Source organism: Pinus tabuliformis, chromosome 2_1, assembly GCF_031772625.1.
Source record: "Pinus tabuliformis cultivar Carrire ecotype Pingquan chromosome 2_1, CPIR1, whole genome shotgun sequence".
Lineage (NCBI taxonomy): Eukaryota > Viridiplantae > Streptophyta > Pinopsida > Pinales > Pinaceae > Pinus > Pinus tabuliformis.
Window position 1 is genome coordinate 922,702,974 of NC_142299.1, and position 17,623 is coordinate 922,720,596.

General features: G+C 35.7%; 1 pseudogene; it reads left to right on the forward strand.

Annotated features, from left to right (window-relative positions):
* LOC149203669 (potassium channel AKT1-like) overlaps positions 1–16,595 on the forward strand; it is a 52,703-nt pseudogene extending 36,108 nt beyond the window's left edge.
* Positions 16,596–17,623: the final 1,028 nt, after the last annotated feature.

The window sequence follows — 17,623 nt, forward strand, 5'->3', positions numbered from 1 at the left end:
GTTTTTTCTTGAGGAAAGCAAATTGTATTGTCTATGCTGGCTTTGCCTTTGTCTAGTTTCCTAGTCTGAGATGCCTTTCGGTTACAAGATTTTGTCGATGTCATTCAGCTTCTTAATGAGTTATTTCACTATTTTGCTTTCACCACAATGTCTGAAACATTAATGCACAGGAAAATAAAAAACTGTCTTGCCTCCTTAATGACAGGTTCTAGACTCATTTGCTTTCATAGATTTTCAAGAAAATTGTAAAATTACAAATTCTGTGTCCTCTCTTCTCTCTAGATGGCAACCCCTTGCTCAGGCTATGGTTTTTATTTTTCAATGCATTACTAGCAGTTTCTTACAGTTGAGGAACTATTCCTATGTTACCTTTTAGTTATCTAACAGTTTATTTAAGCATGCTCTTAACTAATCCTATCTTTACTTGCTTGTCTAATTTTTAAAGAACAATGGATGTGTTAGCCTTAATTTAAATAAAAACAAAAATAAAACATAATTTAAAATGTTTTTCTTTCTTTTCAGCAAAAATAAAAACCTTTTCCCAGTTGTCGCCTCAGTGAGATGCTCCTACATCATAGAGTGAAGATCAATATTCGAGAAGACGATTGCACCTTTCACTTGGTCAAATAACTCGTTTATATGGGGAAGGGGGTACTTTTTTTCAATGGTTAGCTTGTTTAGTTGGTGGTAATCCATGCACATTCGGAGGGTTCCATCTTTCTTTTTATCAAATAATATCGGAGCTCCCCAAGGGGACACACTAGGGCGGATATACTTCTTATCAAGAAACTCCTCGAGTTTCATTTTTAATTTTGTTAGTTCTGGTATGCTCATTCGGTAAGGTGCTTGAGAAACTGGGGCAACTACCGGAATTAGCTTGATGGTAAAGTCTCTATCTCTCTTTAGGGTAGGCCTAGTATTTCTTCAGGAAATACATCTGGAAAATTTTGTATCACAGGTATATTCTCTAGTGATACAAATTTGTCTTTTGAGTGAGCATACCCTACTTGTATGGCATAAACTTGACAACTTTTTCTGATGCATTTGGCTAATTGGGAAGATGTTATATGCCTTAATTACAAAGGCTTCTGCACACCTTGAATTTACTGTCTCTCCCCTACCTCATCTCAGACTCTAACATTTTTGTCTTACAATTTATGAGGGACCAGTGTTTCTCCAACCAGTCCATGCCTATAAGAATATCATATGACCCTAGGGGTAACACATTCAAATCAGCTAAAATAGGTTGAGTAGTTATTTTTAAAGGACAGTTACTTTAGACAAAACTCTTCTTTTTTCTCCTGTGGTTAGCTGTACTAACCATGGATTTTTAAATTTAACATCTTCTAACTTACATCGTTCCACTATCTTGGGACTAATGTAACTTAAAGTGGCCCCGAGATCTATTAAAATAGAATAGGTATTGTAAAAACGAGTACCTTCAAATTGAAGCATAGTCATCTGAAATTCTGCCTAATGATCTTCAAGAGCTACGTTAATTTTAGGGATGCTCCTTTCCACTTTTCCCACCATAGATTCCTCTTGAATTTGTGAGATCTGATCTGCTCCCTTATGATGGGGACATTTTTTGACAGAATGCCAGCCTCTGCATCCCCAACACTCTACAGGTGGTCTGTTAATAAATTTTGCTTCACTTTTGCCATCCTTTTGATTTGTACTGGTTTTAGCTGGTACTTTAAACTTGTGTTTATTCACATTTCAGTTAGTTTGACCTTTATATAATCCTTTGTTGTTGGTGCCCTTATTCCCCTTGTGGTTGGGAATAAATTTATTTCCTTTTTTATCAGCCAAATTTTTACTCATATCACCCTTTGGTTTATTTTGCTAATAACAGATCCATGCTTTCTGAATGACTTCGTCCATAGTTTTTGGGTTGTTGAATTCTAGCCTTTCCTTCATGAACAACGGAAGATTGCTGATAAACCATTGTACTTTAACCTTTTCTTCATGAATATAAGGGACATACTGCAATAATGATGTAAATTTTGTTATAAACTCATCCATGGTCATTTGGCCCAAGTAGAGAGCATGGAATTCTTTTTCTTTCTCATCATAAAACCTTTTGGTTATATATTTTTCCTTAAAAAATTCTGGAATTACTCCCAAGTTATGTTTTTCTCATTGACCCCATAGACTGCTTTTACTTCTTCCCACAACAATGTGGCTTTCCGTTGGAGCTTGAAGATGGTCAGACGAGCCTTCAAATTGTAATCATACTCGTACATCTAGAAATACTTATTCATATTAATTAACCATGTTTCTACCACTTCTTCTTTCTCCCCATCAGAGAGAGGAGGCTTGACTTTCTGAAACTCCCCTTGGAGTTTAATTTTCTGCTTTTTATCAGTCTTGTGATCAGACACATTACTTGATTCTTCTTCTTGGTATTATTCACCTCCTTCCATTTCCATATTTTCAGTTTGAAATCTTGTTCCCCAGTTGTATGGCTGTGCTCTGGGCAAGGAACTAGTGGTCGATGATTCTGTCTATCCGATAGGATTTTTAAAATCTTTTCTTGTTCCTGCATTAATATTTCGTTGTCTCCCCGGAGTTAGACCATTTCACCTTTCAATTCTTGCATAGTTGCCGAGATGTCTATATTGGGATTTTGCGGCTCATCCCCCAGTTGCACCCAGACCTTAGGATTGCCTTCATGAAATGGTGTTGGTCCTATTCACAATATGGAACTATGTGGTGGATTCCTAGTTCACTCATACTGAATTTTGTTGCCTCCTACATGCACACTATCGAGTTTGTTAATCCTTATTGTAGAGGTCTTAGTTTTGGAAACTTGAGCATGCTAATACCATATGTAACACATCCGTATCAAAGTCATAAAAATAAAATAAAATTACTACCATATTACCATAGTAAAAACATCGATATTTCTTGACATTAGAAAGGACTAAGAATATCATTATAAAAACTAAATATAAATCATTATTAACGTTTTGCAATGCAATGATAGTTTACACCTTAGAAATTACTATGCATTGGTTTCATAATCCAAGGCTCGATTATTTACATGCACGTCCATTAATTTATGATTTGAAATTGTTCCATATTTATTGAATTTGGTACTAGCTGGATTTTTGGTGTTTAATACAAATCGAATTCAGTCCTTCTGAACCCACCAACTGTTATGCCAAGTTAATAGGCCTAACTATCCTTGGCCTAGGTGGCTTATCATCATTCATCGAGCTGTCCACTTGCTGCACTTTTCTTGGGATATGTATTCCTCATCGATAGCCTTGGTTAATTCGCTTAATCATACGACGCTCAAGGGTTTTTACCCTCTCTTCCTGATTTTTTTGTTCCTGTTCGGCAATGTTTTACTCCAAATCTCTATTGGACTTCGACTCTACTCTAGTCTGGTGACTTGGGTCCTAGTCCGTCTATTTGCTTCACCTGATGTAGAGGTTTGTTTATCTACCAGCTCCACTGCCTGGCTTCTGGGTTGTGTGTGGTCTTTTTTATCAACCACTTTAGTCTCTCTAGAGTCTTGGTTACATCAAGGTTTTCATTTTCCTACTCAATGCTAACGTTTCAGCTATTTTTGCACCTTACAATTCCTTGTTATAGTTCTTTATGCATTATTTTTGTCTAATCACTGGTTATTTGTTGTCTTGTAGAATTTCTTTCAGGTGCTGTAGTGTTTAGATGATACCGAGGATGAAACCCTCTTACCAGCTTCGTCTTTCAAGAGAAAGAATCCCACCAGGCATCAGGTATTTAACTCCTACTGCCCATTCTTGGAAACATTCTATGGCCAAAGGGCCGAGCTTTTCTACAGTTATGTTGTTATATTTATGATGGTTTTTTCTCGGCTTATGTAAGCCTTGATCCTACTGTTTATTTCTTTCTTAACTGTATAAATTTTTAACAATTTCGGCCATATGTTGTAGATCTAGCTTTATTACTCAAAATGCCATATTGTTTGGTTAATTGAAACTATAAGAATGTATGGTTCAAGTTTTTGGTTTCAATCTCTTCTCCTCTGTTGAGACTCTATTCATGATAGCTTCGTTAATATATTTCTATAGTATTTATTTAGAGTTTGGAATTATTGCAATAAGTCTTATATTTGGAATGTCAATTTATTTCTTTTGAAAAGTCCCTATTTTAAAATGGTGAAGGAAATGAATGCTATATACTTTAGAAAATGGCAGAATGCCTCATAGATTTTTATGCCGAGTATGGTAATAGTTTAGAATTTCTCATAGTCATGTTTGCAATTTCTTATTCCGTATAGAGTTTGAATTCTGATATTTAAATCTTGTTAGGAGTAATTTAGTCTGCATGGAACCCTCTAGGGGTGTCAGACAATTCGTAAAGTCTGTGCTATTCTATCTTTCTTTCCGTCTAATAATTATAACTATAGAATGTTGGAATGTGTAGACAGCTAGGGTTTGCAACTGATATACTTATATTAATGTGAATATCTATTATGAGGATTTTGATGTTTATTTGGTTTCACACATACAACTTTTTCACTGAACCCTGTAGGGGTTACTTATAAAGCAGGACTTTACTTATTTTCAGCCATTCTTTTTACTTGAGTATGGTAAACTTAATTTCCTATAGAATGAAATCTTTTTTAATTCCTTTCAGTTGAATTTATCCATTTATATAACTCTGTATGCATTTAAACTGTATTCAGTATCGAACCTTTCCATTAGTAGCTTTCCTTTTCTGGATTTATATTCAGTGTTTCTCTCATTATTTACTGAAATTCTCATTTTGAATAATGATGGTGGTTTCTTGTTTTGTGTTCATGTAGTTTTAGAATTTTTTTTAAAAAGAAATCTATCCTTCAACTAGAAGATGCCCTATTGATATATTACTAGAATCAAACAGACTAGGTAATTAAATAAACAAATAGCTCTAATTCATTTAATAACTCATAATAAGGCCTATCTACATAATTCCATGCTTTATCTAGAGAATATGACTTATCTGATTATGTATCTCCCAAACAAAATTTAACTTATCTGTTTTCATTGCTTCCAAATTTCATCTATACATAGACCTACACTTTGTTTTCCTCCCTAGCGTGAGATTCACTATGCTAGTAAATCTCCCACCATGCTATCCCTGAACTAGGGAATTCTTTCTCTCCTTCCAGAGTGAGTGTGTATCCAGCTATCTGGTCTTAACCAGACATAGCAATCACAAACTGTCTAACTTCTGAGCAATTTCCTCCTACTAATCTCAGATGCCCCAATCCTCTTCATCTTTTCCCTTTTTAAAATACTTTCCAAGATTTAGTTTTTTTTTTCTTGGAACAATAACTACCTCTTTTAACTAATTAATCAAAATAAAACAGCATTTACTAATAATTGCAAAATTCCTTTCCATAACTTAATTTAAGAGCAGTTTATAATTTTAAAGAAAAAGTAATAGTTTGTTTGGCTGCAGTAAAAACAAATATTTACAATAACAAAGGATGTTACAAGTCATCATCACATGAAATAATAACAAGATCTTAAATATATGTCTTAGAAGTAAAAGTAAAATTATAAATGTAAATACTATCATAATTATGAACATTGATTTGATTGGAAATCAAAATAAACACATCTTGAGTCATCATCACATGAAATAATAACAAGATCTTAAATATATGTTTCAGAAATAAAAATAAAATTGAAAATTTTCCATCCCAAATCAAGCAACGATGTGACACTACACACTAAGATCCGCATCTTGAAAGCCATTGTTATCTTATTGTAATCATTGATGGTGTATGGCTCTAGGAGGATTACCCCCCCGCAGTTCCAGGCCTTTACATCTATGAGTTTATTGTGGTTTGGTACTTAATGAAATGTAAATAATTTTTTTTGTTAACAAGTTACTAGAAACCTTATACTTATAGATTAGTAGATAATTATGATATGTATGGATAGGAATATTCCAAATTTTGACTATCATGGTTTGTTTCAGACTTAAACTACATATGAGGTATTGGTGCATGAAGTTATGTGTTTTTTTAATAAACAATTTTTTTTTTCTCATATATATTTATATATATATAGAAAACACAAACAATTTTGTTTTTTTTTTCCATATATATATATATATATATATATATATATGCTTTTGAAATTAAAAGTATGAGAGACGCTACAATCTAGTATGAGGGAGATGTTATAGTAGAGGATTAGATCAATGAGTTGTTAAATTTAAAATTAAATAAAAAAGTGTTGGTTCTATATGTAGAAATGTAGTGAAAGATTACATCTAATAATAATAATAAAACATAGTGATAACCCATTTAAAAAATAATAAAATAAATAAATCAACTAAATTCAATTCATTATATTGCAATTTTCATTTTATTAATAAAATTAGACACAATTAGGTCAAAACAATTCATAATATACATATTACAAAAGAGAACAAGATAATGATGATTTGAATTCAATTTATTATATTTCAATTTTCATTTTATTAATAAAATGAGATACAATTAGGTCAAAACAATTCATAATATACATATTACAAAAAAGAACAAGATAATGATGATTCATATTAATAACCATCATATTTCAAAACTTCATGTTTAAATTTAGTTAATAATTATAAAAACTTAATACTTTGGACACAACTAGAGGATGGCGCTGAGACGCGAAGGAGAGTACGACTGACCGGTCATGGCTGTAGTACCATGCTGCAGTTGGCAAACTTGGACAAATCCATGTAGCTCGCAAGGCCTGACGTTACTGTTTTCACCTTAATCTAACTTTAGCACTCCAAAAACGAGTTTACTATGTTACTGCACTGTTTCCACCACCTCCATGTTAGGGTTTGTATCCGGCTGCCTAAACCCTAACCCCCCAGATTCCTGGGTTGGTCTTACTCACATCCCTCGTTCCTCCAGTCACATAGTTGTTTTTCCCAGCTTGACAACCTTTTCTGCCTCAGTGCCTCTATTCTCGTCTCATCCTCCCACTCCACCCTCTAGAATTTTTACTAATATACCCCCCTTATCAGACGTCCTCCCATTTGCACCCTCCCCTTGACCCGAGGATCCCCCTATCTCTGGGTTAAGAACTGCTACATAGGAGATCTCATCTGCGGATGTGAGGCCTCTCAAGAAAGCTCAGTGCTTTAGGTCCAAAGTTGAAGACATCATTCTATAGCTGGAGGAAGATATTCAGCTTGTAGATTCTATGGACATTGCTAATAGGGTCCTCGTCGAAAGGATTCATGGATGAAACTACTCTGTGGCTCGCTTAAAAGAATGGGCTTCCGAGGTCCGGGGAATCATTTGGCAGGCCTTCCCACTATTCAAACCTTTGTGAGGGGCTAGTTTGCATTTAGGTTTGCTAGGCCTGATCATACCAACTAGTTCTTATCATCATATTGGCACTTTGAACATGCGCTCGTCCTCTTGAAGCATTGGTCACTCCTCTTTGATCCAGAATCAAAGCAGATAGGGGTCGACCCAATTTGGACGAGATTGTTGAGGCTCCCCCCTCATTTGTGGTCAGAGGAAATCTTCCAGTGCATTAGCAACTCCCTCATCACATATATGGATTTCAACAAATCCTATCTCTGCACTGGTAAGATGGCTTATGCTGGAGTCTTGGTGCATATGGACAAAAGAGGGGGGTTGTAGGAGCATATCATAATTCAATGGCAGACCTATACTAGGAATCAAATGCTAGATTATGAAGGAATTCCCTATAGATGCCGACCTTGCCATCAGGTTGGCCATGTGTTTAGGGACTACCCACTGAACGCCAAAGGGGGACAGAGGTCTCACGGAATCGCATAGAATATTTCCACCTCTCTGGATCCCTCCCAGCATGGAAAGGAAGTTGAAGAGTAGCCACCGCAAACTACAACTGAGGAAAGTAAGGAGATGGAACAATGTCCCAAGAAGAAGCGGGGAAAAGCTCCACTTTGGCAACCCTCTCCTCCACTGATGAGAGCTCGGATGGCCTCAAGGGATGCTTTCACTGCAGGTATGGAAAAAACTCCTCTCTCTTTTGCTTTCTCTGTATCATATATTATTACATCTACTTTTTCTCATATCCATGATAGTGTCTCTCCTTCCATAACTGTTCCCCTATGCTCTTCTCCCTTCCCCTCGACCTCCCTCCCCCTCCCCAGACCCTCCCAATAACCTCTCATCAACCAACCCTTCTCCATTGCATCTCCTTCCCCTATTTACTCCTCACCTCAGCCCTCCATCTCAGAGGCCCCTTCTTTCCCACACCATGCTCTTCCGTGTTGTTCCAACCACCGCTACCCTACTCACTCTAAGTTTTGAACACCAGGTCATGATGTGGTAGTGTTTGTAGTTGTTTCCTCTCCCCACCTACCCAAGCTACCCCGGGGCCAACCTTTCTCTCTTACTAGGGCTAAAAATCAAGTAGGGGAAGAGATTGCTTTGGGTAAACAAAAAATTCTTCCTTGGGGTCTTAGAGTAGAGCAAACCTTATCACCCCTCCTTCATGAAGCTGCTCTCCTATAATTTCTGTGGGATGGCTAGTCCCGAGAAAAAACTATCCCTGAGGCATTTATTCTCCTCGGAAGTTATTGACATCATTTTTCTTCAAGAAATCCTTGGACCTGCTGGCTCTATCTCCTTTCTCCTAGAATCTTGGCTCCTAGACTGGTCCTTCCATTCAATTGATGCTACGGGTCAATCTGGAGGGGTCTCCCTGGGCATCTGTACCTGCTCCATCAAAGTGCTTAACATTTGGGGGGGCATCGACTATCTAGGAGCTGACATATTCTCATCTTCCCTAGAAGCCAGCTCTAGGATCATTAATGTATATGACCCTTGCCAAGATAAGGATGACTTCTGGAGGAAGTTGTTATCTTCATCTATCCTGCAGCATGAAAACTTAATCCTTGGATGGGACCTAAATTTCTCTATGGGTTTCGCGGAATCATGGGGTCAATGGGCCCAAGTGGACTCTCTTTCTGTATTTTTCAAGAATTTGCTGGAAGATCACAACCTTATAGACATCCCTTCAACTAAAATACAACCCACCTGGAGAAACAATAGAATAGGGGAAGCCAGCTTGGCCAGATGGCTAGATAGATTTCTCATCAAAGAAGCTCTTGCTAGTAGCGGCATTCACATCATACAATGGGTTGGCTAGGGAAAGTTATCAGACCATAGGCCCATCTATTTGGAGATACAAGATGCAGTCCAAAAACCAAAGGTTCCCTTTAAATTTAACTCCACTTGGGTAAAGGATGCTGATTATATGAAGGCAGTGGGCGACTTTTGGAAGACTCACCTGGTGGACTCAGAGGGTAACATAGCGGAAGGGTTTGTACACAACATGCAAGCATTGAAATCCCTCTCAAAATAATGGGCTCAAAGGAAAAGGGAACATGAAAAGAAATTGCTCAGAACAATAGAGGAGGCTATCTCATCTTTGGAAGAGGGCTCTGGAGGAATCATTGACTCCCAGGAACAAAAGGACAAGATGGCCTCTCTTCTACAAAAAAGATCACAAATTTTGGAGGATAGAGAAGGGAGCTGGAGACTTCGAAGCCGTGCTATTTGGCTTAGGGAAGGATATGACAACACCAAATTTTATCACAAGCATGCAAACGGGAGAAAGGCGATCAACGCAATCTGGGAACTCAAAAACGGACAAGGATTCCTAGTAAAATCTTTTAGTGAATTGGTAGCCATGGCAAATACACACTTTAAAGGCATCTACAAGGAACCTCCGATTGCTACACTGGCTAAAGTTATGCATATAGCACAGTATTTCCCCAGGTTCGTGGAACATGAGGCTAAGAAAGAACTAACAAAGGAAGCTACCCTTGAAGAGCTGGAAGCAACCCTTAAATGGCTAAAGAAGGACAAGAGCTCGGGACTGGACAGATGGACTATATAATTCTACACTGCTTTCTTCAATATTCTAGGGCTGGATATCTTACAACTCATAGAAGAATGTCACAGAAAGGGAAGGATGTGAGAAAGCCTCAACTCCACGTTCATAGCTCTCATTCCTAAAACTGATCATCCCTCGACCTATGACAACTTTAGTCCTATCTCCTTATGCAACTACATCTACAAGATTATAGTAAAAATCATCACAAACCACCTTAAGCTTGTACTGTCTTTGCACATTTCCCCTGAGAAGTTTGCATTTCTACATAACAGACAAATACATGAGGCTCTAGGCACAATTCAGGAACTCCTCCACTCTGTTCAGACCAAAAATCTGAAAGGAATGATTTTGAAAATCGGCTTATCCAAAGATTTTGACAGAGTCAACTAGCTTTACATTTGAATCCTATTAACCCACCTAGGCTTCCCCTTCTCCTTCATCAAGTGGATCATGTGTTACATCACCAACATTTCTTACAGTGTGTTAATAAATGGCTCTGCATCCCCGTTTTTTCATGTGGAAAGAAGGCTAAGGCAAGGTTGCCCCTTTCCCCTCTACTCTTTTTACTCGTTATGGAGGGCCTCAGTAGAACTCTTCGAGATGAACACAGACAAAGGCGAATAAGGGGAATCAAAATCAAAGATGCATACACTCTGACCCATTTATTGTTTGTGGATGATGTGCTTGTATTCCTTTACGGAGGTATTGGAGACATCACATCCTTCCATTGTGCGTTGGGCATCTTTCTAAAAGCTACGGGTATGGTCTTGAACGAGGCAAAGTCTACCATCATTGCCACAAGCTGCTCTCAATATGAACTACAGTTTGTTCTCAGGAGATTTTCCTTTGCAAAAGCATCACTCGAAGAAGGATTGAAGTATCTTGGTTATAGGCTAAAACCACATGGTTATAGAATTGTAGATTGGACATGGCTTATAACAAAGGTCGAGAAGAGACTTAATATCTAGTATCACAAATACTTGTCTAGAGCAGGGAGTTTGGTCCTCATTAAAGTTGTTTTGGAAGCAACATCAGTATATTGGATGTCATTAGCATGGATACCTTGAGGCATTTTAGCCCGTCTACAAAACATCTATTTCCATTTCTTATGGAAAGGGAAACAACTCGGGAGAATATTTTCTTAGGCAAACTAGGAACCTCTGGTACTACCGAAGCATTGGGGTGGATGGGGTATCAAGCGGCTGGATATACTTTCAAAATCATTGGCAACAAAGATAGGATGGAAATTACTCAACAACCACAATTTATGGACAAAGGTGGCTATTTCTAAGTACATATTCCCCTCTAATTCTCTTGATTGGATCAGACAAGATCACAGAAATTCAACCAACATATCCATCATCTGGAAGGTTGTCATAAATACTAACGGAATCATCCGAAATGGGTTGACATGGAGGATCCAGTGTGGAGCATAGGTGCAGTTAGGCATAGACCCTTGGGTGGGGTGCGGTAATGTTCACATGCTATCCGTGGAGTTGAGAACATATCTTATGGAACAAGGCATTTCGAATATCAGTCATATTACTGATAATGTATGCTCCTCTGATTTCCAACAAGCCTGGAAATCAAGGCTCAGTCTCAACTTACCACAGTGTTGGCATCAGGAGTTGCGAGATTACACAAAAGCATTATCCGAGGCCCATATGAGAATAACAGAGGGGGATGATGAACTTATTTGGGCGTTCACTAAACATGGAATATACACCCCCAAGATAGGATATCAGGTGCTGATGGAACCTTATAAGTCACCAGTCACGGAGCTATGGTGGAAGTATTTGTGGAAGTTGAAGGCGACCCCCCGAAAGAAACTCTTTATGTGGTCCATACTTCGGAACAAGGTCCCGACTGGTGCCAACCTAATGAGACGATCCTTCGTAGGCCCTTTCTGGCGTTACCTCTATAAGAACAGCAATGAGGACACAGACCATATTTTCCAAATCTACCCTAGCACACAAAAGATGTGGAAGAACCTCCTTACATATCTCCCTTCCTCACACCGATGGTAGGGCATAAACTTTGTAGATGCTTAGAACTTCCAGTGGTAATTAGCATCTGACAAAGGAAAGAATATTCCTCTCCTCATATGCTGGACCATCTAGATAGCTAGAAACCAAATTATTTTCCAGCAAAAGGATCCCCATTAGCCTTCCATAACATCCAGAATCATAGCTGACTACAACTCTATTCCTAATGAGGGTACCCAGCCATCTCATAGGATTATTACTCCAGAATCCATCAACAACTCCCAGCCATGGGCTTTCTTCGACGGTTCGGCACACGAGACTACATGTGGAGGGGGTGCTATTCTATACTTATCTGAATCCCACTCCTTCAAGATACAAATGGGACTGGGCAGGGGGAAAAATAATTATGCTAAGCTTTTAGTAGCCAAAAACCTCATTCATTATGAATTGATCAAATAGGGTTTGCACTTACAGCTTTTTGGTGATTCTAAAATAATATGCAATTGGATAAAGAAAAAAACACAATGCAATGCATATACACTAAGGCATATTTTGGATGAAACTCATAGACTCATATCATATTTTGACTCATTTTCCTACCAACACATTTACAGGGAGTGCAACTCAGCTGCTGACCACCTATTCAGGGAAGCAACGCTCAGGGATGATGCTACTTGGTTGATTCAGGAGGACTGCGATGACAACCCATATCAGTACTACCATAGGCCATTCATAGACCCCGGAGCATAAACATACAATTTTGGATCCGTTCTTAATTTAAATGATCATATGTAAATATTCACATAGTTTTTATGTTTCTACTTCAGTACTGGTCTCTCTGCGAAGAGTACATCATCATTTACAATGCTTATTTTCTGAAGTACTCCAGTATTATGTTTTTTGGATTGACAGGTATGGCTATACCATATGTATATGCTCAACATCTACAACATGTAACTTTCTTATTAATAAAGGAAATTACGTCTTTTTCCATGGGTAAAAAAAAACTTAATACTTTTAATAGTTTCTCTATATATTTAGATATCATTTATTCTATATGTATATGTATGTCAAAAAATAATGCTATGGCATATTATATACGTAGTATATGTATTATGAACGTTTTTATACAAATTTTAAAATATTATTAATATAAAGATGTTAAATTTATATGTAATATAGATAATATTATAAGGAATTGATGTCAATTATAGTGTTCAGAGGAACCAAATATGATGCAAAGATTTGATAAAGTTTTGTTAAAACAAAAAAATATGAAAAAATGATACTTAGTTAAGTTATTATATTATAATTATTATAAATTTGAATTATTTTTTAGTAACTATAAATTACTTTCTTTTTAAATTTCATAGGAAAAGGATATATTGTAATCAATATTATGAGAATTGAGTTATTTTTCAATTAAAAATTCAAAAAATTGATAAAAAATTAATGCAATTTTAATTATAAAAATTAAAAATTGAAAGTATTTAAAACAATCATATAAATTAAATGATTGGTAGTTCATAATCATCACTCCAAAGTAAATATCAAAATACATTTTACATTACTAAAATTTAAAAAAAAATTGTTATAAAAACTAACTAAATTATAATTTTATTTTAAATTCTTATTAATTATAAATATTAATATATAAAATAAATATATACACATAAACAAGATTTTTCACCATGGAAATTTACTCTTACTTTACTATTTACTATCGAAATTCTTAGTACAGGCCAAAAAAAATTGTAACTAGTTTCATATGACAGTGGATTTTTTCTCTAAAATTGATTAGTGTATAATACTCAACAAAAATTAAATCCATAATATATTTAACTGATAATTGAATTAAATTAAATTAAAATTAAAAATATATATATATATACTTATTTCACAACCTTCTTTTTCTTTTAAGTTAAAATATATAATTTTATAGAAATAATATAATTTACTTTTGATTTAAATTTCGTTAGTTATTCTTAAAACTTTTGAAAATTGTATTTCTTCCATCCATCAAATAAAAAAGTTTCTATGAAATATTAAAATTGCTTTCCAAAAGTTATTGCTTTAAAAATCCTTCATATAAATCTTTCATAACATATTCTATCTAATCGTGCTAATAAGCATACTTTTTTCTCTAGCCTACTTCTTGCTTTAGCAAAAACTTTAGCGCTTTTCAATGTAGAGAAATGAATTATGAGTGTAATTTGTATACTCAATAAAATTTATCTCAAAGTCATTCATTCATAATCAAAATGGGACTTGGAAAATTTCAAGGGCTGTCTCGGAAATTTTACAAAACAGATTAGAATGGGATTGCATTTGACAACGTGGTGAATATTTATTAGGGTTAAACTTTTCATTGTTATATAGGTATCTAGATTGTAAGGAATAAAGTTAGTTTCAATGATTACCCTGTTTTTGTTGATATCATAGTTGCTCAGATATTGAGAATTTATAATGTTTTTCCTATGAAGACTAAGGTGAATAATGATAGACGAATCAATTTGGTCAACATAAGCAGGACTATCTCATAGGGTTTTTTTGATAGTGTGTCTCTAGGAAAACCAAATCTATGGGGAGTAGCAAAGCTATATTTATCTCAAAACCATTCATTCACCATCAAGATGGGACTTAGAGCTGGGACAAATAACTATATTGAATTAAAAGCCCTCAAACTTGTTGCTAAAATTTATTATAGAAAAAGAGTGGAACAGATTCAATCTTTAATTACTCTTTGTTATTCATTAATTGAGTTAAAAGAGTTAACAAATTCTATTGTTGGACTTTAGTTCCTTGGCTGAATAAAATTATCCAATTAAAAAATACTTTTAATTCAATTCTTTCAGTTTATCTCATGTTTATGTTTATAGGAGCTTACAGATAGTCTTTTTAAAAATGCTTAAAATTGGATGATGGGTGATGGTTGATTGACAAGAAAGGGTTACAATTGGATCATGGGCGATGGTTGATTGGCAAGAAGCTGAATGAACAAATGAACAAATTTACGATATTATCATTGACCATTGAACCATTACCGGTCTTAAGATGAAGCTGAAAAATAAAAAATGGGTTTAATTTTTGGAGTCATATGTCAGAATTTTCTGGCAAGAAGGTGGATGAGCAAATTTACGATATTATTATTGACCATTCATTGAACCAGTACCGCTTTGAAGATGAAGCTGAAAAGTACAAAATGGGTTTAATTTTTGGAGCTGTATGTCAGAATCCTCTGGAAATGGATGTGTTATGGTCTTCAAAGTCCTTTCTCTGGACTATTAGTTTTTGACAGAGATCATAGGTTATTGTTTTCCTTACCATTTCTGTACTTTTTTCTTTTATGTATTGCATGTGCCAGCTTGGAGATCAGATCAGTCTAGCCAATCTACTTTACAGGATACATGCTGGGCACAGAACGTGATTTTAATTAAATAAAATTACCCTTTTATCTTGGGAATTAGTTTTTACATGAAAACACATATTCGCAAAGATTGGCAAGAAGATCGGAGGGTTCGCGGCCTCTTTTTATTTATATTCCCACACATCATAGCAACCAACATAGCCAAAACCACCTTGGCTTCGACCGTCGAGAAATTCATACCCACGCAGATTCTCGGCCACAACAGAAGGCATAAACGCCATCGGATGTTTACCGGCCTTGGAAACTCCCTCACAAAATCTTTGTGGGTTAAACTCTTTTCCATCTCCCCGCAACAGCTCCATGGTGAATCGCAGCGATTGGAATTATAATTTCAGTTACTTATGGAAGAGTGAGGGTTCCCAGCTTCATCGTTTTGGAAGTCCTCCTCACCATTACCGTGGATAAAGCCTTAAGACCTCGTGAAGAACCATATTTACCTATATCGATTGGAATTGTAATGTCAGTGCCTTTTGGAAGAGTGAGGTTTGCCCGCTTCATCGTTTTGGAAGTCCTCATCATTAACGGTAGTGGTGGACAAAGCCTTAAGACCTCGTGAAGAACCATATTTACCTATATCGCAGATGATCAGTCTCCATTAGCAATTGACATAATTGTATTAAATTAATTCATCAAATAATGCTCAAGAATACAGACTAGAATGCTATCTATTGTCTATAATGCGATTTTTTGGAGATTCCGGCGGAAGAAATTGAGGTTAAATCTTGATTTGTTGCAGTTAAAATGGTTTTTTAACTGCATATTTTGATTCAGCACCCTGAAAAACCCCTGGCACGCTTTCATTGTGCAGAAACTAGCTATCAAACTTGCGATTCCAATAAATTCCTGCCCCGAAAAACCCGCCAGAAAGACTTTCAAAATGTCGCCTTATAGACAACTGCAATGATATATGTTCAAAAGTAATTGCTTTGATTCTTACTATTTTTCAGGCGACTTAGAACCTCGGCATTGGGAGGTCCATTGTTACATAAGCTCAGCAATTCGTTTCTGGCGAGTTCCTGCCAGTCAGTGTCCATGGCGAGGAGAATGACAGGCCAAGCCAATAAAATGGATGTTGTTTCGTACCTTTCGTACCCCATCACGAAGAAAGTCTTGCATTCATCAATCGTATCTTCATCGTTGTTCGCTGCCATCATCAAAGCCAAGAAGATCTTTGCCGTACGGGTTCTCATGTTTCCACGCCGTCGTGTTGTTTTTGGATTTGTGATTATTTGTCCCACTGATAAACCTTATGAATATACTAAATTGAACGTGCTTTGCATTGAACAATGCTAAACAAGTTCACAAGTCTCGAAAGAAATCTTAGTGATTTTGGATTCCAAAATATTTTGGAAATATGAAGTCAAATAAGTAACTGTATCCTCAAATTCTACGTTACATTAAAGATAACCAATCCATTTATGATGTTCACATATGTGAACACACACTATGAAGTATAAACTATTCTTGTCAAAATACAACTCAAAACTTTCACAATGAAACGATATATAATGAGCTTACCGAAGCTTTTAGAAACGAGAATCGCTTGCTCAGTTTGCAGGTTGAAGATGTGTTTGCTTGTTCAGTTTGTAGGTGGAAGATGTGTTTTCTTTCTCTCAGGATATTAGGTGTAAGATTATGAATTAATATTAAATAAAAGGGATTAATATTATAAATCCAAAGAACTAATAAATCCAACAGTTTAATATTATAAACCCAAGGAATTAGTGAATCCAATCAATAAATATTAAAAATCTAAGGGATCAAGAAGCACAAGGATTAGTAAAGATGACCATGATTGATATTATAAACCCAAGCTAATAATAAACCAAATTAATAATAAACCCAAAGGATTGATGCTAAAGCCCAAGGGATTGTGAAGCCACGGAAATAATATTAAACCCAAGGGACTAATATTATAAACCCAACATTGGTAAACACAAATATAAATATTAGAAAGACTAAAATAAACATGGTTTATTTTCATGGTGAGACTATTTTTGTCACAATGTAACATTCAACCATGGTTGATCATGATTGATATGATAAACCTAAGGGAATAATAAACCCAAGGGATTGGTATTATAAACCTAAAGGAATAATAAAACTAAGGGATTAATACTAAAACCCCAAGGGATTATGAACCCAAGGGAATAATATTAAACCCATGAGACTAATATTATAAACCCAACATTGCTAAACCAAAATATAAACACTACAAACACTAAAATAAACATGGTTTATTTTGATGGTGAGAAAATCTTTGTCACAATGCAACATTAAAACATGATTTTATCATTATATTATTATAATAATATGTAAAA